Here is a 22544-nt window from a genome sequence, read left to right as displayed (position 1 = left end):
TATGCACCTGTAGTCCTGGCTATTCTGGAGGCTGAGGCAGGAGATTCTCTTGACCTCAGGAGGCAGAGGTTGCAGTGAGCCGAGATTGTGTCACTGCACTCCAGCTCCAGCCTGGATGACAGAAAGAGATGCTGTCTCAAGCAACAACAGCAACAACAACCACAACAACAACAACCAACACTGAGGAACCATTTAAGGGGAAAAGAATCTGCGCAAGCATAACATCCTTCCTGCAGGGTCTTGGGTATCAAGTAGAGGAGAGGGCACCATTGGGTTGATTGTAGGGTGATGTGGGGATTTTCCAATTCTTTTCATATATCTGTGCCTTTATATTGCTGTTGTTGCATTGTTTACTTTAAACACTAATTGGAGGAGTCGTCTTCCATTGCTCAACTCTGTACCAACTTGAGTCACTATTTAGTGTCTTGGTACTTGAGGATGCAAATACTTAGGAATTAATCCACCTGGATTTAATGAGCCAGGTGTGTGACCTTAGATAAACAGGTAAATCTGTTCTTCCCCTAGTGAGTGTGACTATAACATTCACTTCTAATTTATCTTCGTTAGATAATTATACAGAGTACTTAGCCCAGGGTCTGCATCATATTAGAACCTCAGCAAATTTCAGTTCTATTCAAAGCTGGACATCCACAGTGATTACTACAAATTTTTTCTCCCCTACTAATTGTGCTGTGCTCTTTTTTTTTTTTTTTTAAATCAGTGTGCTTTCTAAGTTTGATACAATAGAGGGAAACAAGGCTGAACTATTGTCAAATAATTTTATGTGTTTTTCTTATTTTATGCAATCATTTGGCATAGAGAGTCAAAGATGACTAACTTCATAGTAAGATGGTAATTGAGATATATTCTTGATCTAGTCAGATTATTGTCATGTCAAAGAAAATTAATACATATAACATTCTATCATGTATTATAGAGAAAGTATTTTCTATTATGAAAAAATAAAGTTAGCATGTACAAGACTATAAATTTGGATAAAAACAGCTGCCTTCATTATTTTTCTATTTGTTGTTAGGTGGGCAGCTGGGGCGTGGAGTTTAATAATGCTATTCACAACATCAAGAGTAAACTTTTGAATTTGTATTGTAATTTTGAACATATTTTAATAGATAAAGTTTCAAAACAGGTTGAAGTAAGTATCTCAGAATCTGTCATGATTATAATCATCATGCACTATCCATCCTATCTCCTTAAGAACAGTAATAATTGTCTTTTTTTTTTTTTTTTTTTGATACAGAGTCTCACTCTGTCACCCTGGCTGGGGTGCAGTGGCGTGATCTCAGCTCACTGCAGCCTCCCCATCCCTGGTTCAAGCAATTCTCCTGCCTCAGCCTCCTGAGTAGCTGGGATTACAGGCGCGTGCCACCATACCCGGCTAATTTTTGTTTTTTTAGTAGAGACGGGGTTTTACCATGTCAGTTAGGCTGGTCTTGAACTGCTGACCTTGTGATCCTCCCGCCTCAGTCTCCCAAAGTGCTGGGATTACAGGCGTGAGTCACTGAGCCCAGCCAAGAACAGTAGTAATTGAATATAAAAAGTCTACATTGGTAGATTTCAGTAACGAACTCTCTTGAGTTTTTGATGTGGACAATCCATATTCTCAGTGCTGGCTACAGTTGCATTTTGCCACAATTGCTGACTCTAAAGGTCGTCTGATGTGATAGCTGAAATTCTGCAGGTCAGGTGGGTGGACAAATTACTGTGAGCAAGTCATGAACAGATGAATCTCTGGAACTGTGTTGGGTTTTATCTTTGGAAAATTTTGGTCCCATAGTACTTTGAAAGTTATTTTTAAAACGTCTAGATTTATGATGATAGGAGAGAAAGCAAATTGCAATTTTGTATCTTCCTTCTACTATTTTTATAGTTTGTGCCTAAAATTAGCTGTTAGATGACATAAAGGATTACATTAGTTTTATCCATTTATTAATCCATTACATTCATATTTTAACCTGTTCTCAGGGCCCCACTATTTACTAGAATGCTATTAAAGAACAGAGCATATGAATCTCTCCTTGATAGTAATTATGGTCTATAGATAACATGAAACATGTAACAAGTTGACAAAATAAAAGTGTAAGAATACATGCAAAATGGAATGAGATGATAGATTAATGAAGCTAAATTTTCTTTAAAAAAATTTTTTTCCCTTCCAGCTTTTATTTTAGGTTCAAGAAGTGCATGTGCAGGTTTGTTACATGAGTAAATTGTGTGTCATGGGGGTTTGGTGTACAGATAATTTTGTCACCCAGGTAGTCAACATAATACCCGATAGGTTGTTTTTCAGTCCTCTCTCTCCTCCTACCCTCTGCTCTCAGGTAGGTCCTGGTGTCTGTTGTTCCCTTCTTTGTGTCCATTTGTACTCAGTGTTTAGCTCCCACTTATTAGTGAGAACATGTAGTATTTGGTTTTATGTTCCTGCATTAATTTGGTTAGCATAGTGGCCTCCAGCTCCATCCATGTTGCTGCAAAGGATACAGTTTCATTCGTTTTGAAGGCTGCATAGTATTCCATGGTGTATATGTACCACATTTTCTTTATGTAGTCAAAAACCACTTATGGGCATCTAGGTTGACTCCACATGTTTACTATCGTGAATAGTGCTGCCATGAACATATGTGTGCATGTCTTTCTATATATGCATTCAGTATACTGTGAATCAGCCTAACAGTGAGAGGAAGCATTGGTTAGGGTATCTGGAAATGATGGACCTTTCATTACACTTTGGAGGGGTGCTGTTGCTATAGAAGATACTTTTATGGACGTGGAGGTTAGTACAATGACTCCCCACAGGAAGATGTCTTACTGAGGAGAACTGGGTCTCAACAGGGCTGCTACATTGCAAAAACCATAAGCTCAACTGAACCATTAAAATGGCATGGCATGGAAGAACACCTGAATTCAGAAATGTGACCAAAAGTGATGTGAAATAAAATCAATAAAATCCATCAAGACATCACAAAGCATATATTCTGGACTATGAAGCAGGACATTTGCCCTCAGCTGTAGAGAAATTAAACTGAGTCACTTACAATATGAGCAAAGGTAGCAATTCACACATATGTTGTGAAAGAATGGTTGGGAGTTCCTTTTTGGTATTCAACCGCCTTACAATGTATCGTAGATATAATAGCCTGGAGAAGAAAGAAGGAAACATGTTTTTGAGCACTTTTGAAGAGTAAGTTTTGTGCAAGACCCCTTCTATTGATCTTCATGGCTGCTGTATGAGTCCTCACTGTTCATATTTACAGTTAAGGTAAGTGAGGCTCAGAGACCCTGAGTAATTGGGCCACATCAGAGTCAGAGGCAGAATTCACAGCCAGAACTCTTTAATTTACTCTCCTATGCTCATCTCAAAATATCGTGTTTCTCAAGAAGCAAACACTCCCCTACATCTCAGCAGAAAGCAGCCAAGCTACCATATAACTAAAAATGACTTGTGCATTTAACTACATTAGGATATGAAATATGCTCTTTTAAGTAACAAGTAATTCCTGGTAAACCTCCAGCATTCCTGACCTTGCTCCCCTCATCCTGTTTCTCAGATGATCCCCCTCTTGATTCAACTCTGACATGCTGGTATTCCTTGTAACTCGATCCTGGATCTTTCAGATCATATTCTACACACTCTTCCCCAGCACCCTCATCCCTTCCACGGGTACACTTAGGTTAGTGCAAAAGTAACGGTGGCTTTGCCATTAAAAGTAGTGGCAAAAATGCCATTATATTAGGCTGGTGCAAAACTAAGAGAGTTACTATTAGGTTGGTGCAAACGCAATTACTTTTGCACCAACCTAATAGTAACTCTCTTAACCAAACTCTGCCTAACCAATGTGCTGGCTTCACTGATACTCACTATTCCATGGTAAAATATATTCATTGATTCCCATAGCATGTTGAGCCACTGTGCCTGGTTGCCTGCATTTTTCACTTTTCCTTCTTCCAGTAGAGCTGTGTGCTTATCTTTGTCAGTGGTTTTTGTTCCCAAACCTGTTTAGGCCAGTTGCGTATGTTACTATATTGTGTATTTTTGTTGTGTATTTTGGTAATTGAAAATAAATTCACCTGTAATGCCAGAACTTTGGGAGGCCAAGGCAGGTGAGGCCAGGAGTTCGAGACCAGCCTGGCCAACATGGTGAGACCCTGTCTCTACTAAAAATGCAAAAATTAGCCGGGCTTGCTGGCAGGCACATGTAGCCCCAGCTACTCGGGAGGCTGAGGCAGGAGAATCACTTGAACCTGGGCGGCAGAGGTTGCAGTGAGCTGAGATCATGCTACTGTACTCCAGGCTGGGAGACAGAATGAGACTCCATCTCAAAAATAAATAAATAAAAAAGAAAAATTCATGCAAAGATAGTTGTTTCTATAAAAACCAAGTGGAATGGATTGGAAAAATTTGATAGAGAAAGTCACTTAAAAATTTTTCTGTTGATTTTTTTCTTTCTCTTTTTTAGAGACAGGGTCTTAGTCTGTTATACAGGCTGGAATGCGGTGGTGTGATCAGAGCTCACTGCAACCTTCAACTCCTGGGCTCAAGTGATCCTCCCATCTCTGCTTCCCTAGTAGCTGGGACTACAGGCGCTGGGACTACTACCACCACACCCAGCTAACTGTATAAATTTTATACAGACAGAGTCTCACTATGTTGCTCAGGCTGGTCTTGCTGTTGATTTAAAGATATAAAAAGGTAGGGAAGAAAAATAAAAATCCACAGTTCTGCATGAATATATTTTTCACAAGTGTTTTTATGTTCTCGTTTTACTTAAAAAAAAAAAAAAAAAAGCCAGAAACAATGAAATAATGTATTGGGAATAAACTCCACACAAGAAAGATAATGGAAAACAAAAGGCAGTAAACCTATTTTGAAAGACTGAAAAATCTTTTGTGTTTGCAGTTAGGATAAAGTTAGGATGCAAGTTAGGATAAAATATTTAAAGTATATGACTATTTCATACTTTTACCTTCAGCTAACTTTTTTAGTTTAAAAAAAAAAAACAGGAAAATTTGGGAAAGTTAATGAGCAAAATATTTACAAAGGGTGAGGAGGGCTTAGAGAAACCAACAAAAAGTAATGCAGTGCCACAGATCTATTGACAGTGAGGGAGCCTCTGCCTCCTTTATACTTAAGGAAACCCAGGGAATGAAGCCATATGGAAGGTCCTTTTGTGATGGACCAGTTGAAGTGACCCAGCAAGAAAGCAGCCAAAAATTAAGCCACCAGCCTCCTCTTCTCCTGCCTCTGACTCCTGCTAATGCGCACTGCTGCAGAGATTAACAGGAGATATGTAGCATAATCCATCACTTTTGTCGTTTATATCCACTCTTGATTTTTTATATGGGTGGGAAATTTATGCACTCAATGTGATGAATTCCCAAGACTGATTAGATAATGTAACATTTTTAGGGAAATATCAATTAGAACATATTCCCCTCTGTAATTCTAAAATATTAGCAACACCATTGTGTGCTCTCTGCTCCTTAGAGCATTTGATAAAGGGACTGTTCACAGCAGTGTGGACAGGACTTAATGGCACCAAGAAAGGATATAGGGCTTTACTCTTTCTTACCTCTCTAGGCTTTACTCTGCTTTTTCATTTTCTTCTTCTTTTTTTTTTTTTTTTGAGACAGAGTCTCACTCTGTCTCACTCTTTCTCCCAGGCTGGAGTGCAGTGATGCTATCTCAGCTCACTACAACTTCTACCTCCTGGGTTTAAGCGATTCTCCCTCCTCAGCCTCCCGAGTAGCTGGGACTACAGGTGCATGCCACCACACCCGGCTCATTTTTGTACTTTTAGTAGAGACTGGGTTTCACCATATTGGTCAGGCTGGTCTCAAACTCCTGACCTCAGGTGATCCACCCGCCTTGGCCTCCCAAAGTGCTGGGATTACAGGTGTGAGCCACTACGCCCGACTGGCTTTTCTCTTCTGAAAGAGCTGTGGCAGTTGCTTCCAAGAGAGGGTGGCTGTATGTAAAGAGCTACTTCCTTTCTTTGCTCCCAGTTTTTCATGTGACAGAAGCCCATCTCTTTTAATCAAAAGGAGTGGAGGAGGAGGACAGACCTTTTCCTTTTGTCTTTGTCCATAGAAATAGATTGTTATTCTTTTGTGTGTGTGTGTGTGTGAGTTTGTATGTCTGTAGGTATATATATGTATATATACAGTCTGGTGCTGCGTAATGACATTTGGGCCAATGATGGACCACATATATAATGGTGGTTCCATAAGATTATAATGGAGCTGAAAAAATCCTATTGCCTAGTGACATCATAGCTGTTGTAATGTTGTAGCACACTTTATTTTTAATAAATTTATTGTAGCCTAAATGTACAGCATTGATGAAGTCTATAGTAGTGTACAGTAATGTCCTGCATTCACCTTTACTCAGAGAAACTTCCTGTCATGCAAGCTCAATTCATGGTAACAATGCTATAGAGATGTACCATTTAAAAAAATCCATATTTTTACTGTGTTTTGATATGTTTAGATACACAGATAATTACCATTGTGTTACAATTGCCAATAGTATTCAGTACAGTAGCATGCTGTACAGGTTTGCAGCCTGGGAACAATGGTCTATATCATATAGCCTAGGGGTGCAGTAGGTGATACTGTGCTTGTGTAAGTGCACTCGATGATGTTGGCACAACAACAGAATTGCCTAACGATGCGTTTCTCGGAACATATCCCTGTTGTTAAGCGACACCTGACTGCATTTTCAAAAACTAACATTTTCAGCAGTTTTCAGCTCTCCCTATAAACACCGCAATAAAAATAAAAATGTAAGCATTTGTCAAGAAACAGTGAGACATTGAGAAGTGGCTAAATTAATGAAATTATCATTTGCGTATAGAAAATAACATAAGTTGATTATTGGTACATGCTCAGAAATCTGTAAGAAGATATTTCATAGCATACCTGGAATATTATGAAAAATTTTATATTTTCTCATGGATAATTATAATCGATTTGTGATTCTCTATTTCTATATAAAGACCTGTCTTTGAATTGTGCTCTACATGTACACACAGAAAAAATACCCATTGTATATTTCATCCATTTATAATTGTTCGATAATACTAAGTAGAATGGCATGAATAATTTGTCATTGGCATTAGCCTGTATTTTTTGTAACTATGAAGATTATTTTTAACTAAATCATACTATCAGATGTTTTTGATGAGAATCACTCCTGTGAAGCTCTTTGCCAGAAACACACACACCCAAACACACACTTTTTAACTGTATGGATTATTCAATTTAAGTTGACATGAAAATGTACTTTGTAAATTTGCTAATGAAAGACAATCTTTGAGATAAGCAAAACAAGGCATTGACTACAATTTGACCAAATCAGCCTTTTTAAAAACTATGAGATCAATCAGTTCCTTGCAAATGATCAGTAAATCTGATGTATAGCATTACATTTTTATTTTTACAGATTTTAATTTCTCGGTTTAATTACTCTGCATTCCTCTGGTTAGAAAAACAACCTGATGAGTTATTTTTATTTATAGCGTTTCCATTCAATGTGCTTATGATTATATTTCAGTGCATTGGAAATTTGCAATCATCTATTTCAGTGCCTTTAAAGTTTTTTTTTTTTGGAATTAAGCTTTTGATAAAGGTTAAAGAACTGTTTTTAAAGATAAAAGATTATTTGCTAAGATGCTCAGTAAGGAAATTTGCAAATATATGTATTACAAAATCATTACAAAGAGATGACATTATAATTTGTATTTGGCAAAATCATTCAGTTTTATAATCATTAGACCTTTATTGAGTATTTCTAAATGAAGACCTGTGTGACACAAGGCAACTTCAATTCGTGCTCAGAAATGTATAAATTTGATGTTAATAATACAAAAGAAGTCTACTCTTATTTAGTAGGCACCTTGTGAGCAATGTAACCATTGGGCTATATCAGCCCACTTTTCAGATTCTTTAGCTTGGCTTGGAAGACCTCTCATGGCCTCCTCCTCCAGTCCTACTCTGATCACTACTCTTTGACAGCTGTGCTGACCTTACTTGAATTTCTCTAAATGCCTTACTCCCTTTGATTTCTGGTCTTCTTGCATACTTGTTCTTCTCCCTATCTTGACCTCCATTCCTGCCCCTACATTGCCACCTTTTCATTGAACCAAGTCCAAATAATCTTCCAGGCACCAGTCTAAATGTCATCTTATGTATTTAATGATGCCCAACAACTGTTTATTAAATGCATTATCTGGTCCCACTTGACTAGGGTAGGCTATCTGGCTACATATATGTTCTTATTGCCCCTTCAAATGCTAAGACAGCGCTCGTCAACTATTACTGTAATTTCTTTTTAAATTTTTTAAAATGTATTTTTATTCCTATTTATTTATTCATTTATTTTAACTTTAAGTTCTGGAATACATGTGCAGAACGTGCAGGGTTGTTATATAGGTATACATGTGCTGTGGTGGTTTACCGCACCTATCATCTCGTCACCTAAGTTTTAAGGCCTGCATGCATTAGCTATTTGTCGTGATGCTCTCCCTCCCCTCCCCCGGCACCGCCCGAGAGGCCCCAGTGTGTGTTGTTCCCCTACCTGTGTCCATGTGTTATTATTGTTCAATTCCCACTTGTGAGTGAGAACATGCGGTGTTGGTTTTCTGTTCCCGTGTTAGTTTACTGAGGATGATGGCTTCCAGCTTCATCGTTGTGCCTGCAAAGGACATGATCTCATTCCTTTTTGTGGCTGCATAGTACCACATATGATATACACATAGTGTATATCATACACATAGAGTGGTGTGTGTGTACTACATTTTCTTTATCCCGTCTATCATTGATGGGCATTTCGGTTGGTTCCATATCTTTGCTATTGCGAATACTGTTGCAACAAACATAAGTGTGCATGTATCTTTATAACGGAATGATGCATATGCCTTTGGGTATATACCCAGTAGTGGGATTGCTGGGCCAAATGGTGTTTCTGGTTCTAGATCCTTGAGGAATCGTCACAATGTCTTCCATAATAGTTGAACTAATTTACATTCCCACCAACAATGTAAAAGCATTCCTATTTCTCCATAGCCTCACCAGCATCTGTTGTTTCTTGGCTTTTTAATAATTATTACTGTAATTTCTTATTTAATGCACCTGTCTCCCTTGCAGGATATTTAGCTCAGAGGAGGCAAAGCAATGACTATCATGTTTCTCCTTTAAATTCTGCCACCTGTCACCAAGACTGCCCTGTAATAGATGCTCATAAACATTTGGGTAAATGAATCATTTCACAAATCAGACTCATTATGGATCACAAAATATTTTAATGCATCATCTAGAAGAGGTAAGGAACGTAAGTGGGGCAGAGCCCTCAGCATGTTACAAATAACACAGCATATTGGGACATTAGATCCAGAGGACCACTTCAGAGGGTGGAGATGGTCAGAGGTTGTGGAGAAGCTGTGGTCCTACGTCATGTGAAGCTGGTGTGGCCACTGGACTCTTCAGCAGGACAGGCCTTAGCATTTTACCTTTCTAGAGCATGCATATGCCGCGTCGCTTCAAAGCTGGTGCATCGAGTAATTTCCTTGTTGAAAGAACTCCCAGCAAAGCATTAGCAGTCTGTACACCCAGTTCACAGCGCAGCAACTCAGGGGCTGCTGAAGACACTCAGCTTGGTTCACACAGTTGATCTTTCTGCCTGGAAGTCACACCCGACAGTGTTCAGAGTTCATATTTTTTATACTAATGAAATCAAGAATTGTAAAGAGCCCTAAGGTCAGAAGTGACCCATGCAGTCATGGGAACGTAGCAGTGAAAGATATATATATGAATGAAGTAATTGCCAATTTGGTAACTATAATTTCCCACTTGGTTTAAATGAGATTTTCCTTGCTCACAATCAGCATGTGAACCAGTGCCCCTCCGGGGGCACTGCCAGGCTCAGAGCTGTGCTGTCTGACTGGTTTTTGCATTCTTAAATATTCCTTTTCATTCCTCCTGTCCCCGTACTCCTCATGCCAGACACTTTCATCTTTAAATCCAGTTGTTTTTGTCAATATTATTAGAATGACAAATCATATCCTGTAGATTGTCAAATGCATTTATTTACAACAGGCTCCGTAAAAGCTCTCTGAAGTCTGGGGTTGGAAGAGCAACAGCTAACAAGTTGCCAGCAGAATCGTTAATCAAATTAAATTGGGGTTTCTAAGCCTTAATATAGGACCCCATCAGGTAATGCCGAGCAAGGCCTCACCTTCTGCAGAGGCTGTAGACAGCGAGCCTGTCACATGACTGCTCTGCCTGCAAGGAGCTCAGGCCAAGAACTTCGCCTGTCATTTTCATTTCCTTATGAAAATCAGCTACTGATGCTTTGAAGAACAGAATACCGATTAGACCATTTGGAGCATGAAGGTAATTTAGTGGGTTAAGAAACAAAAATACTATCATCAATTCTGTTGCTTACAGCAAATTAGCAGGTGGTTCAGAGAATGAGAGAGGCGATGCACTTTCATGGGCCCAGTTTCCCAAGGTGCAGTAAGAAGACATGTTCATCATTGAAAGCAGGCATAGCTTTTGGACATGTTAGCACTTATTTTTTTTTTAAGTGTGGAAACAACTCTTAACTTTCCTCTGAATCAGAACTGAAGCTGGGTAATAATTTTCCTCCCTGATTGAGGTTACCTTTAACTCCCAATTCAAAACTGTATTACATTGACTAGAAAGTACAGATATCAAACCAAACAATTATGCATATACCTTTTTTTCTGACAGGAATAAAGCCATTTTATACTTTATGAATGACAATTCACAGAGGTTCACAGATGATTTGATCACCTTATCCAATTTACATAAATGCAATGTAAAGAGAGATTTATGTTGCCAAATTGGACAGGGTAAATTTTTGAGTTTTCTTAAAGCGTCCTGCAAACTGTTGTCTTCTTCTTACTCTCAACCCCGGTTTTCTCGACACAGGGTCTCTACTGGATTTATTGTCTCTGAGTGGGAAACTGATGGAAAGACCTAAATAAAGGACTCAGTGTAAAATGTGGGAATCACTGAACAGAAGCAGGCTTCAAAGTGACTTGCCTTATCAGAAGCCAGAAATGATTAAATCTATAAGAGTTAAAATCATGTGATGCTGGCATAAATAGATCAATGAAACAATTTACATAGCCATTAAAGAGACTCTAATGTGATGCATATAATTAAAATGAAAAGGAATGGATTATTTAAAAAATTACTGGGATAATTAAGCTGAATGCGGTGGCTCATTCTTTAGTCCCTGCCACTCCAGGGGGCTGAGGCAGGCAGATTGCTTGAGATCCCTTTCGGGCTTCAGTGCACTATGATTGCACTTGTGAGTAGCCACTGCATTTCAACCTGGGCAACATAGTGAGACCATGTCTCTTAAAAAAAAAAAAAGGATTAATCATGTAAGCTAGTTAGACCTTACAGGCGATCTTAACCTTGTTTGATTTGTAAATATAATCAAAACTTAATTTGAGTGATTTTCTATAAATGCATATTGTCCTAATCCCTTTGTGCTGCTCTAACAGAATACCTGAGACTGGGTAATTTATGGAGAACAAAAATTTATTTCTCATAGTTCTGGGGCTGGGAAGTGTAAGATCAACGTGCCAGCATCTGGTATCTGGTGAGAGTCTTCTTGCTATGTCCTCATGGCAAAAGAATGCAAGAGGGTGAACTCACTCCTGCAAGCCCTATTCATTTATTTATTTAATTTTTGAGACAGGATGTCGCTCTGTCACCCAGGCTGAAGTGCAATGGTGTGATCTCAGCTCAATGCAACCTCTGCCTCCCAGGTTCAAGCAATTCTCCTGCCTCAGCCTCCTGAGTAGCTGGGACTACAGGCTTGCACCACCAGCCCAGGTAATTTTTGTATTTTTAGTAGAGATGGGGGTTCACCATGTTGCCCAGGTTGGTCTCGAACTCCTGACCTCAGGTGATCCACCCTCCTCAGCCTCCCAAAATGCTGGGACTACAGGTGTGAGCCACCAAGCCCAGCCTTCACAAGCCCTTTTTATAGAGGCATTAATTCATTAATGAAGGCAGAGCCCTTATGACCTAAGCACCTCCCATTACTCCCCACCTCCCAACACTGTGGCATTAAGGGTTACGTTTTCAACATATGAACATTCAGACCATAGCACCTATATTAAAGAAAAACATAACTTAATTGCAGCCAATCAGAAGTGGCCAATAAACTTACATAACTAGAGACCTTACATAACTAGAAACCTTATTTGGTTAGACCAAATAAGGTAACTGTATAACTGTAACCAATCAAATATTTCCTTTGCTTTACTTCCTTGTTAATTCTATAAGGTCCTTTCTCTTGAGTTTTCCTGATGGAGATTCTGAAACACTTCTGATTTGGAGCTGCCTAATTTGTGAATTAATGTTTGCTCAAGGCAACTCTTTAGAATTTTGTTGTGCCTCAGTTTACCTTTTTAACAAAACAGACACACACATACACATACATACACACACACACATCTTGGAATTTTTATCAAACCAAACATGAACAAATTTTGAACTGTTTTAAAATTTGTACTGAAATAGTCGATATTACAATAAAATCTACAAATGTATTAGATGCCTAAATAAAGGTATTTCTGATTTCTCCAGAAGAAATAGTCTTCAGAAGAAATAATATAGTAAACCCTAGTATACTAAGTCACACACAATATATCTTCTGTATATCAAAGGCACTACAAAAAAGTGTAAAGATCCATGACAAACTAAAAGAAATTACAACATTTATGACAAAATAATAGTTAATAGACATTTAAAATATACATGTCATACAAATCTTGAGAAAGAAAATAAAAACAAAATCGGAAAAAGATACGGACGGGTATTTTAAAGGAAAATGACGTCTGATTATGACTAAACTTAGGACAAATTCACCAGTAATTTTTAAAAAATCAATTAAATAACAGGCTATAGTGAGCACTCAAACTATGCCAATTGATTGAGGGTATGATGAGACAGAGAGGGGAGGAGCATGCTTACTAAACAGGCTCCATTCTTGTGAGCTCACCAGGTTTGGCTGGGTTACTGGCCAGGTCCAGGATTGTTTTGCCCGCACAAGGTGAATCAATCATTTTGACCTGGGTTTTGCAAAAGAGAAAAGATTTATTTGCAAGGCCGCTGAGTGAGGAGGTGGAAGAACAATTTTCACATCCTCTGCCCTGAAGATAATAAGGTTTATCATGGGTTAGGGAAGTGGGGTGGTTTAAGGAATGGGGAAATGCTATCGGCAGTGGAGAAAAATGGGAAAAATTAAGTAACAAGTTAGTTCTGGGCAAGCATAGTCAGGGTTGATGGTATTTCCTAGGACATATGTACAGAAAGTGGTGACGCTAGCTCACTGTAGCCTGGTATTTAATTGATTTTTTTTTTTTTTAAATACTGGTGAATTTATCTTAAGTTTGATAGTAATCGGTATTTCAATTTCCCTTAAAATATCCATGTCTATCTTTTTAAATGAGATTTTGTTTCTGTGTTCTTTCTCAAGATTTGTATGACATGTATATTTTAAATATCTCTCTATTAACTATTATGCTGTCCTAAATGTTGTAAATTTTTTTTTTAGTTTATCATTGATCTTCATACTTTTTCATGAGGTCTGATACACGGAAGATACAATGTGTGTGGTTTCAATGGTGATCTGAGGGTGGAGTTTTTGGTCTTCTAAAGTCAAAAGGTCATTTCTTGGGCATTTGTACAATTGAAGGGTTCATGGTCTCAGCTGGTTTGAGCTGGACAGGGGCTGGTCCAAGTTCCTGAAAAACAACTGAAGTGACCATTACCAGGGTGACCTATGAATGTTATCTATAACGTAGCCAGGGAAGGTTAAGTTTTAGTGTTCATCAGTGCAGGCTTCAGTGACCATGGCCTTCAGCTTCATGGAAAAAGGAAAAAAAAAAAATAATAACAAAAAGCAAATGACCAGAAGCAAGCAGGGCAGGCAGACCTGATCAAATTAACCTCTCAGTTTCACTTGTGCCCATCTATGGATGGCCAGAGCTCCTGCTGGCTGCCATTCTATTTGGCATCTTCCCCAGGTTTCAGACAACCGCTTGGCCTTTTGTCCCTCTAGAAAAGAGATGGTGAAGCTTTCTCATGCTGCTGGCCTCAGAACTCTGCCCCGTGCCCTGTCCGTGTGCTTGACATTCACCTGCAGGTTTGTACAGAGTGCCTCAATTGCCCTATCAAGTTGGGCATCAGTTTCCCATGAAAATATATCATGCTAAATAAGACAACCTTAAAAATTGTTTTTCTTATGGAAACTTGACATTATGCTATGAAAATCATATGTTGGCCAGCCCTAAAATAAAAAGAAATTTTAATATATGTTATATTTAACATGTTTAATTTTTATAATATGTTATATTTAATATATGTTTAATTTTTTTCACTAACACTGACAAAATAAACAGAAACATAAGCTAAGAAATTGAACTTTGCAACAGTGACAGAGAAGAGCACCATTAAACTAGGAATGTTATAGAAACACTGATGAACCCTAACCCTGACCCTAACCCTAAGCCTGTGCATTGTGTGCTGTTTTCTCTCAGTGAGTGGAACTGTTTCTCAAAAAGAGATCTCTGTAAGCAAGTGTTTAGAACAAGCTTCTGAAGGATATTTCTTACTGAACAAGAAAAACATTGCTGGCATACCTCACTTGAGGAAAATTCTCCCTGAAAAAATAAGTATAAAACAGAAAACTATATAATGACCATTAAGATGAAATAAATGTATTAATAGAGGCATTTAAGAATATGAGAGACAACCTTGATTCGTAAATTCAGAAACTAAGAATAGAAATCAACATGAACAACAAAACCAAACCCAGGAATAAAGATAGTTGATGGAACAAAAAAGAAAGAAAAAGACAAAATAGTGTCAGAAATTAATAACAATTTATACAATATCCAACGGAGGATAAATTGAATTTTAACTTTGAATATTGATAAAAGGCAGGATAGCAGTCTTTAGCAGGATAGCATAAAAATGGGACTTTAAAAAAGGAGTGAAAAAGCGAAAATGGAAAGTAGTAGAAATAGGAGACAGAAAAAGAAAGAATAACGTTCATAGTATTTTACTTACTGAAGAACAGCAAAAAAAGTAGAAAAGAAATATTTAAATTTATAATCTAACAAAACTTTCTACATACATGGATTAATGTGTTGCATATATGTGTTCATATTGTGTATACATGTATACACATATGTATTACATATATACATATATACACATGTATTGTGTACACATTATGTTACATAATATACATATATGTACATATACACACTATGTACACATGTATTATATTTATACACATGTGTATTACATATATACATATGTGTGTATATGTGTATACATGTATAAACACATGCATAAGTAATGCACATATGTATTATGTATATGTATATAATACATATGTTTTTTATATATGTGTATTATATATATACACACACACATAGACATATCTACACACATACGTTTACCTGCATGCACAGACACCCACATATCTTCTAAAGTCAGTAACATCTTATTTAATGAGAAAGAGTAGTAATGTTTCCAAGAATTAGGGCAGTACGCCCACAACATCTGCTTCTATTCAGTACATTAATGCAAGTATTAATCAATGCAATTAATCAAGAGAAATGGCTGAGGCATAAGAATAGGTAAAGAAGTAAAACTATCTTTATTTGTAGCTGACAGGAACATATACCTGGAAAACTCTTAAAAATCAATGATGAAACAAACTTTTAAAATTCAGTAAGTTATTTAGATATATAATTAACACACAGTTCGTAGGATTATTTGAAGAAAAGTTTAAAACATTTCCGAAAAACAGTAGAGTAGACTTAAACAAATGGAAAGACATTTCAGATAGGGCAATCCAAAATCATAAAGATGGTAGTACTGCGTAAGTTTTTCTCTAAATTTTAACTCATACCTTCCAAAAAAATAGCAATTATTTTTAATGGAATTAGGCTAGGTCATACTAAAGTTCATGTGGAAAAAAATAACTGTAAGAATAGCAATAAAAATAACGAAAATGGTAAAGTAGGCGGGAACAAGCTTTTCCAGACATTACTATAAATTCTCTAAACCTCAAGTAATTTGGCACTGGTGCATGGAATGACAAATGAAATTGTGAAATAGAATGGAGAGCCAAGAAGCAAACTCAGATACGTATGGAAATTTAGTGTATGATAAGGGCTGCAGATGAACTTATAATAAATGGTGCTTGAAAACTTAGTAGGCAGTTACAAACAGATAGAATTAATTCCATAATTAACAGTGAAATGCACTATTCCCCAAAAATATTAATCAAAATAGCATAAAGAACAAATGATAATGTCACATAGCATATAATTTAGTATACAATATCACGAAAGAAAGAGAATGCTGTTGCTTACTGGTAACTGTTAAAGAAAGTCAGGAAGTAAACTTTGCTATGTAATATTATAGGCACAAATCTGTGAAGAAAAAACAAAATTTCTAGAGAGATAGTCAAATTTATCATCATTAAAAACTGATAGAACAGACAGTTAAAAATAACCAAGGATAAAGATCTTTTGAACATTATTAATACCCTATATTTAATAGATAAGCATAGAACTTTGCATCTGCGCTGTGTTGGGTGCTACCTACACTTACAGTAAAAGTGAAATAACTTTCCATTTTCATTAAGATTTAAGGTGCCGTTTGGTAGAAATGATATGTATAACTTATGAAGTATGTGTACAAACAGACATATTTATATATTTCATGCATATTATGCATATAAAAATGAAAGCATATTCTAATATATGTCAAATATGTCAAAATTGAATAAAGTCAATGTTATATGAAATCCCTCTATTATTCATGTTCCTGTTAAAAGTATGATAAAATACAATTTAATAAACAAGAATATAAGTGACTTTAAATTTCTTTTGGAGGATATTATTTTTAGACTTATGATAAAATAATTTTCACAAGATAAATGTGAAGGTGTATTATGTTTATGACTGAATAAATATATATATATTTCTGATTATAAATCCATTCAACTTAAATGTAACTATTAAAAATATAGTAAGTACATAAGGAAATACGTAAAAATTACCCATAGTTCCTCTAAAAAGAGATAACCACTTTGCTATTTTGTGGAAATCCCTTCAAGTTACTTAATCTATTATTTGAGCACTATGTGAATAATGGCTGTATAATTTTCTATTGTACTAAAATACTTAATAATATTTTATTGATGGACATTTGAGAGGCTCATATTTTTTCATTTTTATTAAAAAATTATAAACAAGCTGACACACTCCTATACTTTTCTAATAATTACCAATAACACATTTTAAAATGTGTATGTCCTGTCTCAAAGTGTTTAAAAATATTTTATGCTGTGAAATTCTGTAATTAAACATAGATACTGATAAATTAAGAGGGTTCTTTTCATGACAAGGATGATAGATAATAGTTTATTGTTTTTTTTTTTTTTAGAGAGTTTAGTAAGTGGAATTGATAGAGACAATATATACTTTCTGTAAAAAATTGCTTATTAAAAATTATAATAGGCCGGGTGTGGTGGCTCACGCCTGTAATCCCAGCACTTTGGGAGGCCGAGGCGAGTGGATCACGAGGTCAGGAGATCGAGACCCTCCTGGCTAACACGGTGAAATCCCGTCTCTACTAAAACTACAAAAAATTAGCCGGGCGCGGTGGCGGGTGCCGATAGTCCCAGCTACTCGGGAGGCTGAGGCAGGAGAACAGGGTAAACCTGGGAGGCAGAGCTTGCAGTGAGCCGAGATTGCGCCACTGCACTCCAGCCTGGGCGACAGAGCGAGACTCTATCTCAAAAAAAAAAAAAAAATTATAATAACAGAGCTGACCAATGGAACATTTTTAAAGCATGTTGGTACCAATAACATATCACAACAGGTGGTAAATAGGATATTGGTCAACTGCATGAGTTTTGTCCAAGCTGGGGCACTTCTGAGAGTTGAAATAGTTCAACATTAATATTTATGTTCAGGGTATGGCAATTAACCTGGACTGTTCTCCCTAAACTGAGACATGTGGTCAGTATAATACCATATTTCTATAACACTATATTTCAGTGTGTGTTAGTCTATTCTCATGCTGCTAATAAAGACATACCTGAGACTGGGTAATTTATAAAGAAAAGAGGTTTAATTGGCTCACAGTTCCACATGGCTGAGGAGGCCTCACAATCATGGCAGAAAGTGAAAGAGGAGCAGGGCCACAGCTTACATGGTGGTAGGCAAGACAGTGTGTGCAGGGAAACTCCTCTTTATAAAACCATCAGATCTCATGAGACTTGTTCACTATCATAAGAACAGTATGGGGGAGCTGCCCCCACGATTCAATTATCTCCACCTGGCCCTGCTCTTTACACATAGGGATTATTACAATTCAAAGTGCTATTTGGTTGGGGACACGGACAAACCATATCACAGTGATTTTGATTTATATTAGTGCACATTTAATCCATAAAATAAAAGATCACAATGCCTTTGACTCAAGATAAAGCTAGGAAAAAAGGAAGAAAATATACTTAATTTGCAGCCTTTGAGCTTATATGGAGCCAGTAGTATATTAAGGTAATGCAATGAACTGAATGTTTGTGTCATCCCCAGATTTATATGTTGAAACCCTAATCTCTGTGTGATGGTACTTGGAGGTAGAACATCTGAGAGGTAATTAGGTAATGAGGGTGGAGCCCTCATGAATGAGATTAGTGCCCTTGTAAGGAGAGGTCAGAGAGCTAGCTCTTTCTCTTTCTGAGGATATGTGAAGATACAAAAAGAAGTTGGCAGTCTACAATCTGAAAAAGGACCAAAAGGACCCTTAGCAGAACCTGGCCATGCTTGCACCCTGGTCTTGAACTTCCAGCCTCTAGAACTATGAGAAATAAATGTTTCTAGTTTATACGCCACCCAGTCTATGGTATTTTGTTATAGCAGCCCAAAATGACTAAGATTTTCTGAGTTACTTTTGCATTTAATTTATTGGTTAACGTAAGTGGTCAAATTATATGATTAAACTTTTTTTTTGCAATTGATTCTACTATGTTTCAATTGTAATTTATTTTTCAATTTTTAAAAATGATGTAAAGTAGAAATTTAATTACCATTTGGACATTTTGTTGTTGTTTGGGGGGCATGCAAAGTGCTGAGAATATGAGATCTCACCCAAGTTGCAAAGAGCATATCTAGCATCCAGATATTAGTATTTAAACACAATTCCAACAAAATGAGAACAAGTGCATCATGAAGAATGAGCCGTGCAATGTGTTTTTGTATCAGAAAACAAAACATTCCTTAAAAAATTTATAGAACGTGTCAAAAGACTGAGAAGACGGTTTAACAAGACGTACAGCCCTACATACTACCGTTAATTTTGATGGTGGCTTTGTCTTTGTAAATATGAAATGTTACCTGACGTGATAAGCAGTTTCTTTAATATCCTTACAGACTCTTTGGTGTTTAAAATTATTTCAAAATAAAAGTTGTAATAATCGGGGTTTTTAAATTTTTAACTCCTGTGAACTAATTTATGTGTTTTACAAGGTGAGGTGCAGGAATAAAGGAGGCACAATTTTTAGGTTTCCCATAATAAAATATATTTGCGTATTGTTTTACAAATCAAATAACCATGTTAAGTAATAATTACTATGTCTATTATACTGAGGGTCAATAGAACTAATTAATTTGTCTAAGGTATTGCAGCTTAGCAAGATCCATATAATACAATCCCAAAGGTAGTTTTCTCAGTATAATATATTAAATGTCAAGTATTTTTCCATGTGTTGATTTTTCACTCACTCTTTTGCTTATCTATATAATCCATAGATAATTATTAAAATAATTGTCAGGAAGTATGTCAATTAATACATTAACTATTAAAATATTAAAGCTATCTTTCATGTTAAAGTGATTTTCTAAATCTATATGTAATAATTAATTTAAAAACTTTTTCATCTAAATTATTGAGAATAAGACTCAGAAACACTATATAAACAGGATAGAAATCAAGCAAAATTACCAAATAAAACTTGCACAAATGCTTCTCACTGGCTAAATTAATATTAAATAAAATTTAAATAAAATGGAATATTAAGAATTCATGTATAAAATCGGTATTTAAGAATTAATTAGTATGAATATCTCATTCTTTATAAATTATGTTAAATAATCATTTTGTTCTTAGAGAATATACTACCTGCTGCTTCAATCCTTAAATGCTCATTTACAACTCTAGAAGACAGATATTTGCCTGTGGTGAAAAACTCAATCTGCTAATTACGACCATTAATTTAGATGGTGGCTTTGCCTTCGTAAATATGAAATATTAGCAGATGTGATCAATAATGCATTTTAAATCTAAAAAGCCCCCAAAATATATAAGTGCTTTTTACATTTTATTTAAATGTGTCTGTATATCAAAATGTTCATTTGTATACATTTGTGAACAAATATGTATTTTCTCAATGTATTTTCTTTCTATATTGATACTTATATATACATATTCTCTCTCCCATAGGGTAATGTAGTAATTTTCTTTCAAAATATTTTCACAGGCTTAAAAATGGATACATTTAACTTACCCATAAAAAAGCAGTTACACTTCAAGCTTAGAATTAAGAATCAATTGATTCTTAGATGAACAAAAGAAAATTCTACTAGAAATTCTAGATCTTGGTTTTCTCAGGAAGACTGTGTGGCAGACAAATGCTAAGGTGGCACTTCTAATCTCTTCTCCTGATGGTCATTGCTTTGTGTGGCCTCCTCCCCTTGAGTGTGAGTTAGGACCTGTGACTTGCTTCTAAGCCATGGAAATGGCAAACGTGGTGGATGTAATGTCATACATGGGATGACATCACATTATGTAAAACACTCTACTGTTAGCAGACTTGTTCTAGAGACTCTCCTTGCTATCTTGATGAAGTAAGCCACTATGTTAGTAAAGTCCAATGGCAAAGAACTGTGGGCAGCCTCTAGGAAGCGGGGTGGCCTCTGGTAACTCTAGGCAGTCACTAAAAGATAAAGGAAGCCTTCAGCTGATAGAAAGCAAGAAGCCCAGGCCTTCAGTTCTGTAGACACTAGGAAATTAATTATGTCTTATGATCTGAGTAAGAGTAGAAGTTGATTCTTTCCCGTTCTAACCTCCAGATGAGAACACAGCCCAGCTTCCACCTTGATTTTAGCTTTGTGAAACCCTAAGTAGCAGAGTACCCAGCTAAGCTTATCCACAGAAACCATGAGATAATAAGTGTGTGTTTTTTTAACGTTAATTTTGTAGTAGTTTGTTACCCAGCAATAGAAAACGAATACGGATAACCTTCTTTTATTTTCTGGGTTCCCTAACACGATTTGAAATTGAAAGATGTTAATATGACTAAAAAAGAAAATAAGACAGGGTTTAGCTGCAAACTATCAATCTGAAAACTTAATGGAATTTTTAAATATTAAATACAATTAAGGAGCTTTCTTTTCATTAGATTTCTGCTGAAAGATTAGGCAAAAACAAACTAAATAGAGATCACTCTTCTAAAATAATTCCAAAGAGGATTTAAATTCTTAATAGTAATTTTTGAAAAATTATTAAATTGCTTTTCATCTTAGTTGTTAGGGTATTGGACAGTCACTGATATGGCTTTATGCAGAAATAAATGAGTACAGTTTAGTATCCATGAACTGCAGACAAATAGATTGACATATATTATTTAAAAATACAATGGTTATGGGCCAGGCATGGTGGCTCACGCTTGTAATCCCAGCACTTTGGGAGGCCGAGGTGGGTGGATCACGAGGTCAAGAGATTGAGACCATCCTGGCCAACATGGTGAAACCCCGTCTCTACTAAAAATACAAAAAAAAAAAAAAAAAAAAAAAAAATTAGCTAAGGTTGGTGGCGCGTGCTTGTAGTCCTAGCTATTTGAGAGGGCTGAGGCAGGAGAATGGCTTGAACCCAGGAGGTGGAGGTTGCAGTGAGCCAAGGTCGCACCACTGTACTCCAGCCTGGGCGACAGAGCAAGACTCCATCTCAAAAAAATAAATAAAAATAAATAAATGAATAAATAAAGATTATGTCAGCAAGACATGCACTTACATTTCACAATTTCCCACAGAAATAATGAGAAAACACATCAGTAATATAACCTTAATTTTTAAGCTATTTTTCAGCCTGTTTCTATTCAAAAGTAAATAAGAGTTTAATACAATTAGTCTTGAAAAGATTAGAAAGAGAGATGAAAATTTACAGAAAAGTTACCTGATACATTTGAAACAATACCTTTCTACAAACAATTTCAAATTCTACTATGGAAAACAGAAATTTTAACTGGTTCTATGCACAAGATGGAAGGCATATTTGAAACAATACTATTCTTAAATGTTCCATCCTACTATCCCCAGAAGGCGTCAAATATTCTTAAAAACACAAATGTTTTAGAAAATAATAACTTGGAAAAGAAAATATAAAGTACCATCATA

The 22544-nt window shown here is 36.3% G+C and overlaps 2 long non-coding RNA genes across 4 annotated transcripts in view; both read right to left on the bottom strand.

Annotated features, from left to right (window-relative positions):
* Positions 1 to 21843, bottom strand: part of LOC103880552 — a 42849-nt gene extending 21006 nt beyond the window's left edge. For all 3 annotated transcript variants that reach the window (XR_002519313.2, XR_641656.4, XR_001898313.3), the window contains exons 1-3: positions 20657 to 21843; positions 13061 to 13130; positions 3054 to 3155 (exon numbers count right to left, since the gene is read on the bottom strand). This is a non-coding gene — a long non-coding RNA (uncharacterized LOC103880552). The remainder of the gene's footprint in view (positions 1 to 3053; positions 3156 to 13060; positions 13131 to 20656) is intronic.
* LOC103880551 lies at positions 9298 to 11787 on the bottom strand. The gene is made up of 2 exons (XR_641651.3): positions 10250 to 11787; positions 9298 to 9694 (listed from the first exon to the last, which is right to left on the bottom strand). It is a non-coding gene; the product is annotated as an uncharacterized LOC103880551 (long non-coding RNA).
* Positions 21844 to 22544: the final 701 nt, after the last annotated feature.

Source organism: Papio anubis, chromosome 18 (genome assembly GCF_008728515.1).
Source record: "Papio anubis isolate 15944 chromosome 18, Panubis1.0, whole genome shotgun sequence".
Taxonomy (NCBI): domain Eukaryota; kingdom Metazoa; phylum Chordata; class Mammalia; order Primates; family Cercopithecidae; genus Papio; species Papio anubis.
The sequence above is the reverse complement of the archived record's forward strand: the minus strand, read 5'-3'. Positions and strand labels throughout refer to the sequence as shown.